Source organism: Manis pentadactyla, chromosome 2, assembly GCF_030020395.1.
Source record: "Manis pentadactyla isolate mManPen7 chromosome 2, mManPen7.hap1, whole genome shotgun sequence".
Classification (NCBI taxonomy): domain Eukaryota; kingdom Metazoa; phylum Chordata; class Mammalia; order Pholidota; family Manidae; genus Manis; species Manis pentadactyla.
Window position 1 is genome coordinate 6,118,695 of NC_080020.1, and position 10,755 is coordinate 6,129,449.

A 10,755-nucleotide genomic window follows, 5' to 3' on the forward strand; every position below is an offset into this window, starting at 1 on the left:
TGAAGTGATCAGGATGTCTTTGCTGGGTTGTTAATTTCCTCTACAGATAATTTCCTAGTTGTAGTTCACAAGATAATGATGACAAGTCACTGCATCTCATACGCATATGCTCTAGCGTATCTCGCTTTCCTTAGTCTCACGACTGTAAAGATCTACATTCAAATTCTGGCTCTGACACAAGCTGTTTGAACATGGCAAGTTATTCTGAGTCTTGGTTCCTTTATCTGTAAAATGGGGATAATAATACCTCATAGAAATACTGTGAGGAATGAATTAGATGACTATGTAGAGTGCTTATTCTGGCAATCAGTTCATAGCAAGCACTCAATGAAGCTCTTACTGGTGTCTGATGGCGCCTCAGGAATTCAGGTTGAGGCGAGCTATCACTCTAGGGTCAGGAAAGGTACAGTGGGACAGCAGCTTGGAGACTGGGATTCAACGCAGGAAGATTTCACAGACCAATGCTTCTCAAATTTTAATGAGGATTCCAGTAACCCAGAGAGCTTATTAAAACACAGAGCGACTCAGCGGGTCTGGAGTGGGGCCTGAGATCCAGCATTTCTAACAAGTTCCAGGGTGATGTCCATGCTTCAGTGAAGGCCAGACTTGGAACAGAAAGACACAAATCACAGGCGAGTAGAATGGTGCGAAGCAGGCACAGGAGTCCTGGGGCTCAGGGTATCGAGGTGATGGTCCTGATCAGTGTGGCTGCAGTAAAGTTCCCATTAGAAAACTGTAGGGAAACGTTTGAGAAGACAGGATAAGGACATCCCCTGGCAGGCTGTGGAGGGCTCACTGCGTTGACACTTCAGTGTGTAGGAAGGACACATAGCAGGACTTTCAGATCCTCACCCTGCTGTTACCTGTACAGCACATCAGAGCAGGCGCGGCCGATGGAGGGGGAGGCCCAGGGATGGTCGCTCCACGCAGGGTCCTTCCGTCTGGGAGAAACTGGAGTCCCTTCAACCAAACTGGTTAACGGGAAACGGACAGGGCTTACTTGAAGGCTGGGGAGCTCAAAAAGTGCAGGGGCCGACTGGGTGCCAGAGACCCACGTCTCCCTCTTCCTCGTCTCTAAGGGCTTCGCTTCCTCTGGCACTTGGCCCAGAGTGGCCTGTGGGTCGTACATTTATATCCACGGCTCACTCGAGTGTTGTCAGCGTCTTTAACCAATTAGGGGCAAATTCAGACGGGCTTGGCTGTTCTTCCGAGACAGGCCACCCCCCTCCCAGTCAGGTGGAGTGAGAGGCGCGGCAAGATCATACAGTTCGGCAGGGGCTGTGGGCCAGGGCAGAGTCCTTAAAAGACCTGCATGGGAAGGTATCCCAAAGTATGAATGTCTAATGAGAAAAAAAGGCTCCTTTAATTTACCCTTAAAACAAAAAACAGCCCTCTCCTCTTTCCTGCTCATCCAAACTTCTCCAACCAGACTCCCCGGCCACCCCTTCCCGACGGGCCGTCCACTCAACCCCGTCTGGCTTCGGGCTCCATTCCCCCCACCCGACGGTGCCGACACCGCCCCGGGAAAAGGCACAGGGGGCTCCCCAAGCTGCCAAACCCCAAACCAGAAACCCCGGCGCCTCTGATTCTGCCTTGCGCCAGGAGCTGCGGGGAATCCGGCCCCTTCCCCAGAGCGCCCAGGCACGTGGAGCTCAGTGAGCTGACACGGTGAGGCGCTGAGAACTCATCATTTCACTCGATAAATTGCCCCCGCACCCACTTTTCCTTCCCCCAGCTTGCTCCCCTCCGCACTCACCAGGGAGAGACCCCGGCCCGTTTGGAGCACGGGGCCTGCTGACTCCCGGGGTCCGGAGGCCCAGCGCCCTCCGCACTGGCGAGAGGCGCTTCTCGCGCCGCGCTCCTGGCGCAGGTGAGCGGGCCACAGCTGGGTCTCCTCCGGCCTCTGTCCCTTCGTTGCAGGCTCCAGAGGGTGAGGGGCTCTGGTGCCACGGACACGGTAACGACAGGTCCCCAGGTGCCAGCTCAGGCCCCCCACGCTGGGGTCCGGGGGCAGGCTCGTTCCCGTCAAGGCCAGCTCATAATTCCTCGGAAAATTCAGAGTCCAATCCCGTATTTAGAAGAGGGCATTTCTCTCTTACTGCTGGTGAACCTTGCTGCTCGGTAGTGATGCCATCCCTCGGTTGGCGGCCATCCCCTCCCCCGGGTTTGGGTGCCTTCGTTTCCAACACGCCAGCACATTGCACGGACCCCGCACCCTGCACGGACATCCAGACACCACCCTTCACCTCGGCCATCGCCGCCAACCGGCCCAGCCGCGCGCCCCCAGATTACCGCAATGGCCTCACCCAGTCTCCCCGCCTCGGCTGCCCTCCCTCCGTCTGTCTTTGTCACTTCGGCCAGAGGGTCCTTTGCAAATGCACGTCAGAGCATTCGACACCTCTGTCCACAGCCTCCACTGGCTTCCCGGCTCACCCCAGAGTAAGGCGGCCACGAGGCCCCCCACCTGCGCTCCTGCCGTTCCCGTGCCCGCTGCGTGCACAGCTCTCCCGTCTGCTCCGTCTGGCCGCACCGGTCATCCTGGAAACGGTAACAGTCGCTAATATTTCTCGGTCACTATGTCAGGTACTTCTTTATATTCATTTAATTCAGTGAAAATGAGACCTTGAGAGGCTGTTCAACTCGCTCAAGAGTGAACACCCGAGAAGCAGCAAAACGGGGAGCAAAGCCAATCAGGGTCTGGCCGCAGGAAGGCCCACGTCCTCACCCACACAGTACAGCGCTATTGCCTTTGATTCTTGGCATTTTCATTATACTTATTTTCTAGTCATCTTTGTTCCTTTGGCCCGAATGTATTAAAAATAAAAATTCCAGGTAGGTATATTCTATTCCAAGGACAGGGTTTAACATATATCGATTAGATCTACCTTACTTTGAGCCCTGATACACTTTGATCTGTAACTATTTACAGGCTAGTTTTCATCTCCTCAATCTCGTCACTTTGAGATCTTTAAGTTCGAGTTCTCTCATTTCTTTGAGGGTATGGAGAATGTCTGGGGATATTCTTTTGGTATATAATCTTCACCACCTTTCACTCACTGTGTTCCTTTTGCAGAGTGGGAATATGGGGTCGGGAAGGCACCGTTGGGCCTGGGTGACTATCTGGTCCCTCTGCTGGCTCCTGCCTATCACCCACCTTCCGAGGATGGCCGTTCTATCCAGGCCCACTATCGACAAAGGCCAGGACGCCGTAAGAGAAGCCAGCTATCTGAAGCAGCCGGCAGCTTCGATTTATACACAGCCACACACGGTGGAATATCATTCAGCCTTGAAAAAGATGGAAGCTCTGACAATGGTTACAATGTGGATCGATCTTAAGGACATTATGCTAAGTAAAGTAAGCCAGTCACCGTGATGTCACTCATACAAGGTACTTAAGAGTAGTGGAATTGTAGAAACAAAGTAGAATGGTGGCTGTCAGGGGCTGGGAGGAGAGGGGAATGGGAAATTACTATTGAATGGGTAGAGACTGTTTTGCAGTAAGGGAGATGCATGTTGGCGATGGATGCATAACATTACAGATGTATTTACTACTACTAAGCTGTGTACTTAAAAATGGCTAAGATGATAAATTTGATGTACATGGTAAAATAAAAAAAATTGGAAACAACAGAATCAGTGGGCAAGGTAAACTATAATTTGGACAAAGGGCAAAGGTCAATGATTTGAATGTCCAGTGGTGGATATTTCCTACCTTTGCTCCCAAACAGTAAATACATCACAATATATGTGGTATACACATACATGTGTATATATGTATATATAATACAAATCCTATATGCACGTATGTATATGTAACTCTATTCTCCATTTTTTTACATAGTGTATTTTATTTGATTGACTACACTTGGAGTTTTTATTTTAAAGCTATTAACTTCCATTTTACTGATGAGCAAACTGTAGCACAGACATGTAAAGTGACTTGCCTAAAATCATACAGCTGTTACATGTGCACAGCCAGTTGAAAAAAGGCCACATTACCAAGTGTGGTAAATCTAAAGTTGCCATATATATTCAAAAGTACCTTTGAAAATCCTTTACATTTCCCATGGTCTTATATACAGAACCCACAGTCATGATTTCTATGCTCATCAGAATTTGAGAATCAATGCCCTAAACCTATGAAAAGCACAGAAGAGATGTGAGGGTATTCAAACAACTCTGCCTTTAAGGTAACTTTGAAAACACTGGTGAGTGGAGAATAGGTAGATATTGCTTCTTGTACGATTTACTTCATTTTTAAAAAATATTTTGCCTCTTATGTAGTTGTTCAATCTTACTACACTACATGTGGGGATCAAAGGAGATAGTGGAGTCCTATCTTTCAAAGGAAGGTCTTTAAATAGTGCATAAATATATTTATGATGTAGCTATACTTGAGAATTATCTATGTATAAAAATATATTTCCGCAATCTATGGGTACTAAGAGTACAATCTCTACTGTGCAGAAGTCAGAAAGTTGTTTTTTGCCTTTAGAAAGAGGACACGTTGACAACTCTGGGATTAAGTTACGATGCCAGTTTGAGGTGGGTGAAGGACGAAAAACTACCAGTGGAAATAACGTTCAGGAAGGCAGGAAGGAAATGCGATTCTAACAGTGTCAGGAGAGCCAGGCAAAAAGCAAGTGGCGTGTGGAGTCAGAAAGCACGGAGAGGAAAGGACTGGCTTTGGCCTCTGGTCATCTCTGTAAAAGCTGTTGCTCTGTACTGGGCTGGACAGTGGAGGCTCTGAGGAATTGTAGCGACTTCAACTAACAGGGATGAGCACTAATAGCATCACTAGTCAGGCAAAAGGTAACTGGGCTTCTTTTTCTTAAAGCAGCTCAGGAAGGCTCAGTGCTGATGGATGAAGCACAAGCATATGACGCTTTCACCCCTCACAGTCCCCCTCCACACAGACAAAAAGAAAAATGAGCTGGAATGCAATATAAGCTGGAGGCAAGACGATATTCTACTAGGTCCAGACAGAATGCTGAGTACCAGCATTACCTTTCCTCAGAAAATAAAAGCAGACAATAGAAGTGCACACGCACACTCCTGACAAACCCACAATAAGATAAGGAAAAGAAATGTATAAATTTTGACAAATTCTGGAAAGACAGACAAATTTTTAGGAGGAACCACAGCCCAAACACACATTGGAGAAAAGTGTCATAAGGGTGAAGTTGACATGTAGAAGACAACTCAAAAAGCTCTAAAAATCTGAAAAGAATCCCAGGAACAGAAGAGGGGAAAAGAAAGAAATAATAAAGACTAGCTATATGCTCTCTTAAAATCAGATATAAAACTAAAGGACACAAGGAAGTAGGAAAAAAAGAGGGTATCAAATGCTGATAAAGAGTGTTGCGAGGTTAAGATCAAATAGAATTCAAGCAAAAGCAATAAAGGGGGAAAACATTTTATGCTGTGAAATGGTACAAATCTATCAAGAATATATACCAGTCAGAATTTCTAACATCACAACTTTGAAATATATAAAGTAAAAACTGATACAAGGAAAGATGAACGTATTAATAATCTTTATAGGGGGTGCTGACAGAGCTATCTCCTAAACCAATAGGTTCGATAGACAAAAAAACAAGATATAAAAGTTTAAATCACCCAACAAACAAGCTCAATCTAAACACACATACACATACATAACTTGGTACCCGAAATACTATGAATAAACCTTTTTTTCAGACACAGAGGGAAACACACTAAAAAAACCCTCGATACAAACCAAGAAGCAAAATTACACAAGTGCTATTCTTGACACACATTTAGTTAAATTAGAAATTAATCAATCACAAAAAAGTAAAAGAAGAAAATCACTTCCCTGCCTCAAACCTATCTAATCAGAATTTTTTTAAAAACTCTGGTGGGAGAGAAAAACACCAACCTTAATAATCAAAACTAAAATTATAAGCTATTTAGGAAAGAATAATAAGGGGAATACTACAAAACCAAACCTTTGGAAAGCAACAAGCAGTACTTGGAAGAGAAATACATATATTAGAAAATAAGAAAGACTAAAGGGAAATGAACTAGGTATACAATCCAAGAGACTAAAACAAGAATAAATTCAAATAGGTTGAAAGAAATGAAGATCATTGCAGAAATAACAACAGTGAAAATGCTCAATCAATAAAACCAAAATCTGGTTCTTAGAAAATTTCAGTGAAATCTAATCATAAGGAAAAGAAGAACAGACAAAAAATTTTTGAATCAAGAAAAATAAATATATAAAGATGCTGCAGAGATTTATAGAATTGCCTATGTAAACCTTCTACCAACAAATTTTACAATCTAGACATGCATGATTTCCAAGGAAAACATGAGTTACCGAAATTTCACTTCAGGAAGAAGTAAAAAACTTTGTTTAACTAAGTATAAATAAAGCTAAAAAGATAAAATTTCATCTCCTAAGAAAGCTTTTAGAGGAGTAAGCGTATAGGGGTAAAAGCAGACTGAGTCAGAATTCCTATCCACCAGCAACCATCACAATTTTAAAGAAGTAATTTTAAAGAAAGACAATTTGCAAGACCATTAGGGAGGAAGTTGTAAACTTTACTGATGGATATAAAAGGTAGTTAAACACCAACTGACCAATCACATTCATGGATGGGAAGGTTCAGTGCCATAAGGATGATTATTTTCTCAAAAAAAAAGTTTTTATTTCAATGCAATTTCAATAAAAATCCTAAGGACTTTCCCCAGGATTTGGCAACCTGATTTTAAATCATGTGGAGGTGATAAAAAGACAAGAATAGTCAAGATAATTTTGAAGAGTATTCATAAAGGAGATAGATGCCTTACTATAAAACTGTAGTAATGACAATATACAGGAGTTATGTAACACACACAAACTAATGGAACACAAGAGAGCCTAGAAACATTATGAATATGATCAAAATAAGTATATTATTCTTAATATATTCTCAGTATATAAAGGCACTTGGTATATGACAGATATGGAACCCAAATCAAAGTAAAAAAATAGGAGTGCTGAGGTGAATGGCTAGGCATTTGAAAAAGATAAAAAAAAAAAGACCCCTAACCCACAGCACACACAAAGTTAATTTCAAGTGGATACAGGTATAAAAATGAGAAGTAAACAAAAGCTCTTATATGTTGCTGGTGGGAGTATAAAGTAATAAAAACGACTTTGGAATGCAATTTGGCAACAGCCAGAAAGTAGAATACCATGTTCACTACATTCAACATTTCTATTCAGAGTAACTGTTTTGAGACAGGAAAGATATTCACTTCGGCACCAATTTGTTAATATTACAAGTACAAAATATCTGATTATCCATCGGTAAGAAAAATGATTAACTGTTTTATAAACATGGATTAAATGCGGTATATTCAAACAATAGAATGCTTTACAAAAGCAATTAAGAGGTATTAACTACAGAATCTAATACAATCTAAGATGGTACCGACTAGAAGATGCACCATTTTGTCATTAACAAAGAAAACGCTGCCAGTTTCAAGCTATCATTGATTTAATTCCAATTTCAGAGATGTTATATCGTGAAAAATGGGAAGATCAACATGTATCAACATGGCTGTATCACAAAGACAGTCCTGGGTGAGAAACAGCAGGCTGCAAAATTATAGGGAAGGAAGTCAGATGGGTCACGCCTGAAGTTTTAACAAGGTTTGAGGGAGGTGCATGTCACACAAAAGCACGAACACCCCATCGTCATGCTTATGAACTATAAAAGGATCTGATGTGGATTTCTTTTCATAAAAATTTAAAATGCACAAAATAGTCCAATGTATTTTTTAGAATACATACATGTAACATGACGGAAATGTGCAGAGCACTGATACACAGTAATGTCAGGATAGTTATCTCCTAAGAAAAAGGGGGAGGAATGGGGAAAAAATTATAGGCTTTAGTTACACCTTTTAACATTTTACTTATTAAAAACAAAAAAGGAAGTAGGTTTTGCAAAGCATAAATAGTGAACGTGAGCTTACCCTCCCCATGAAGGGCCAGGTACAAACTCAGTCACTCAATAGCATCTGTGACATGATTGTGGAATGTTTACTCTTAGAACACAATAAAGAAACATTGCTTTCTAAACATTCCTGAGAGATCTCACTGTCACACACACAGAAAGGAGAGAAAAAACATGTACATGATGGGTGGTGGGGCGCGTTAGTGAGAACTGAGACAAATATGGTGAAGTGTTGACATCTCTTATGCTTGGAGAATGAGATCACGATGGTCGTCTGTATTATTCCCTAGATATCTGAAATACTTTTTATTTAAAAATTTTTAAAAATAAAAATTTTACAGACACCACGTACAATTTAAAATGTGAGCTCTACCAAGATTTCAGGAAGTAAATAACTCCAATATTATATGAACAATTTTCTAGAAAAATATGGACAGCTTTTGAACTCATTCTAGACGGCTAGCAAAACCTCTCATATCCATAAAGATAACACTGGAATGAAGATAACACAACAAAGAAAATTATAAGCCAATCTCACTATTCAACATGAATATAAGGATACTGAGTAAAATGTCAGCACACTGAAACTAGTAGCATGACCAAGCTGGCTTAGTCCTACCAAAGCATGGACGATTCTATGATGAAACCTATTAAATATAATTTATTATATTAACAATTACTTTTTAAAAAACACAAACTGTTATGCAAACACGGAATTCAATATACATTCCAGATTTTATTTTTTAACCACCCTGACTAGACAGAAACAGATACTTAAACTGGAAAAAGACAGCAAGCTTTCTATTTAACAATGCTGGGGTGGTATCAACATGATCAGAACCGAAACACACGATATGTAAGTATCAGAACAATTTGTAGAGAGTGTTATTTATTTAACAGATCCAAGAGAATTAACTAAAAAAAGGTATTACAACCAATATAAGTCAGCAATGTGACTGAAGATAAAATATAGCAGGCATGACCAAGCAGAAAATAATGGAGTAGCAATAACGTTAGCAATAACATAATCCACAAAATACTTTTTAAAAGATGCAAAGCCTATTCTTATGAAGCAAATAATAAAACTATATTGAAGGAAAGGCCTTTTAAAACATCTCTCAGTGGGCAGGCTCAATACTATAAAGATGTAGATAATTTGAGTAAGAGAAAATAACAAGAAAGGCCTAGAATAGTAAGATACTATTAAAATTAAAATTAAGGGTAAATTTTTCAGATGAAATTTAAAAACATACATAGGTAATAGTAGTCACACTAGATGATACAGGAACAAAGAGATCAGTGAAATGTGAGTCCAAGAAGATAACCAGGTAGATAAAGATATTTAAGTTCATGATACCTATGGCATCCAAACCAGTGGAGGAAAGAGAAACTATACAATAAACCATGTAAAGGAAAGTAACTATACACATAGGAGAAAATTACATTAGACCAAATCACATACAACATACAAAAATTGTCCCCAGATGAATTACATGATTTAAAAATGTGTATTAGAAGAAAACAGTATCTTCAAACTCTTGTGATAAGCACAAAATCCAGAAGCCATAATGAAAAATACTGAGATTTTTGAGCTCACAAAAAGGAACACTTTTTTGTGACAGAAGATATTTTTTAAAAACTTAGTGACTCACTAAAAGATATCTTCCACATATTTAATAAGAGAATATGAGAATATGTAAAGAGCTCACAGAAAGGCGGTGAGCTCACTTTCAGCACATAGAGCAGTTCCCCCGTATCCACAGGGGATGTTCCAACACCCCCAAGTGGATGCCTGAAACTGGGGTAGTACTGAACCCTATACATACTGTTTTTTTCTGATGCATACATACCTGTAACATTTAATTTATAAACCAGGTATGCTAAGAGACTAACCACAATAACAGAACAATGATATATTGTAATAACTTATGTGAATGTCATCTCTCTCTAAATATCTTACCGTACTACACTCGCCCTCCTTGTGACAATGTGAGATAAAATGCTCACGTGGTGATATGAAGTAAGGTGAATGATGTATGCATTGGGATGGAGCATTAGGCTACTACTGACCTGACAATATGTCAAGAGGATCATCTGTCTCTGGACTATGACTGACCACAGGTAACTCAAACTGTGGAAAGCAAAATGGAGGGTAAAGGGGCAATACTATAGCCAAAAGCCACTACCTTTTTTTAAGAAATAAAATACATCACAGTGTAGCTGAAGTCCATAACCCAACACCCCTACCTCCTCCCTTTTTACCCAGAGATAACTAGGTTTTAAAGACAAGTAACTAAATAGAAAAATGGGCAAAGAATATGAACTATTAATTCACAGACTTTAAAGAGCCAATCAAAATGAAAAATGTAACAATGCTGTTCATTTGTAATTGAAACAGAAATGAAAACAAATTTTGTGTAATTGCTGGACAAAAATTAAAAACCATTATTAACTGGAGGACTTTTTGAAAAGCAATTTGGCAGACAATGATTTAAAGGAGCTCCACAAATTCTCTGCATAGGAATCGGTCTTACAGGAAATGTGGTACTTCAGCACAAAGACATGTACAGAGATCACTGACTATACTGTTTAACAGCGAAAAATGTAAAACACTGAAATGCCCATCAATAGAAGTGATTAATCAGGCATAGCTGTACAGTGGGTAATATGCGCTTGTTAAAAGGGTGCTGATAGCTTTATAATAACACAAAGTAGAGGAAAAGGCTGTGGAAGGTATAGTTGATCCTGCTTACATAAAAAAAAAAGTATGTAGGTATATGAGTGA

At 40.5% G+C, this 10,755-nt stretch overlaps 1 non-coding gene across 1 annotated transcript; it reads right to left on the reverse strand.

Annotated features, from left to right (window-relative positions):
• Positions 1-7,630: 7,630 nt before the first annotated feature.
• LOC118922362 (small nucleolar RNA U13) lies at positions 7,631-7,733 on the reverse strand. Its single transcript, XR_005028745.2, has one exon. It is a non-coding gene; the product is annotated as a small nucleolar RNA U13 (small nucleolar RNA).
• Positions 7,734-10,755: the final 3,022 nt, after the last annotated feature.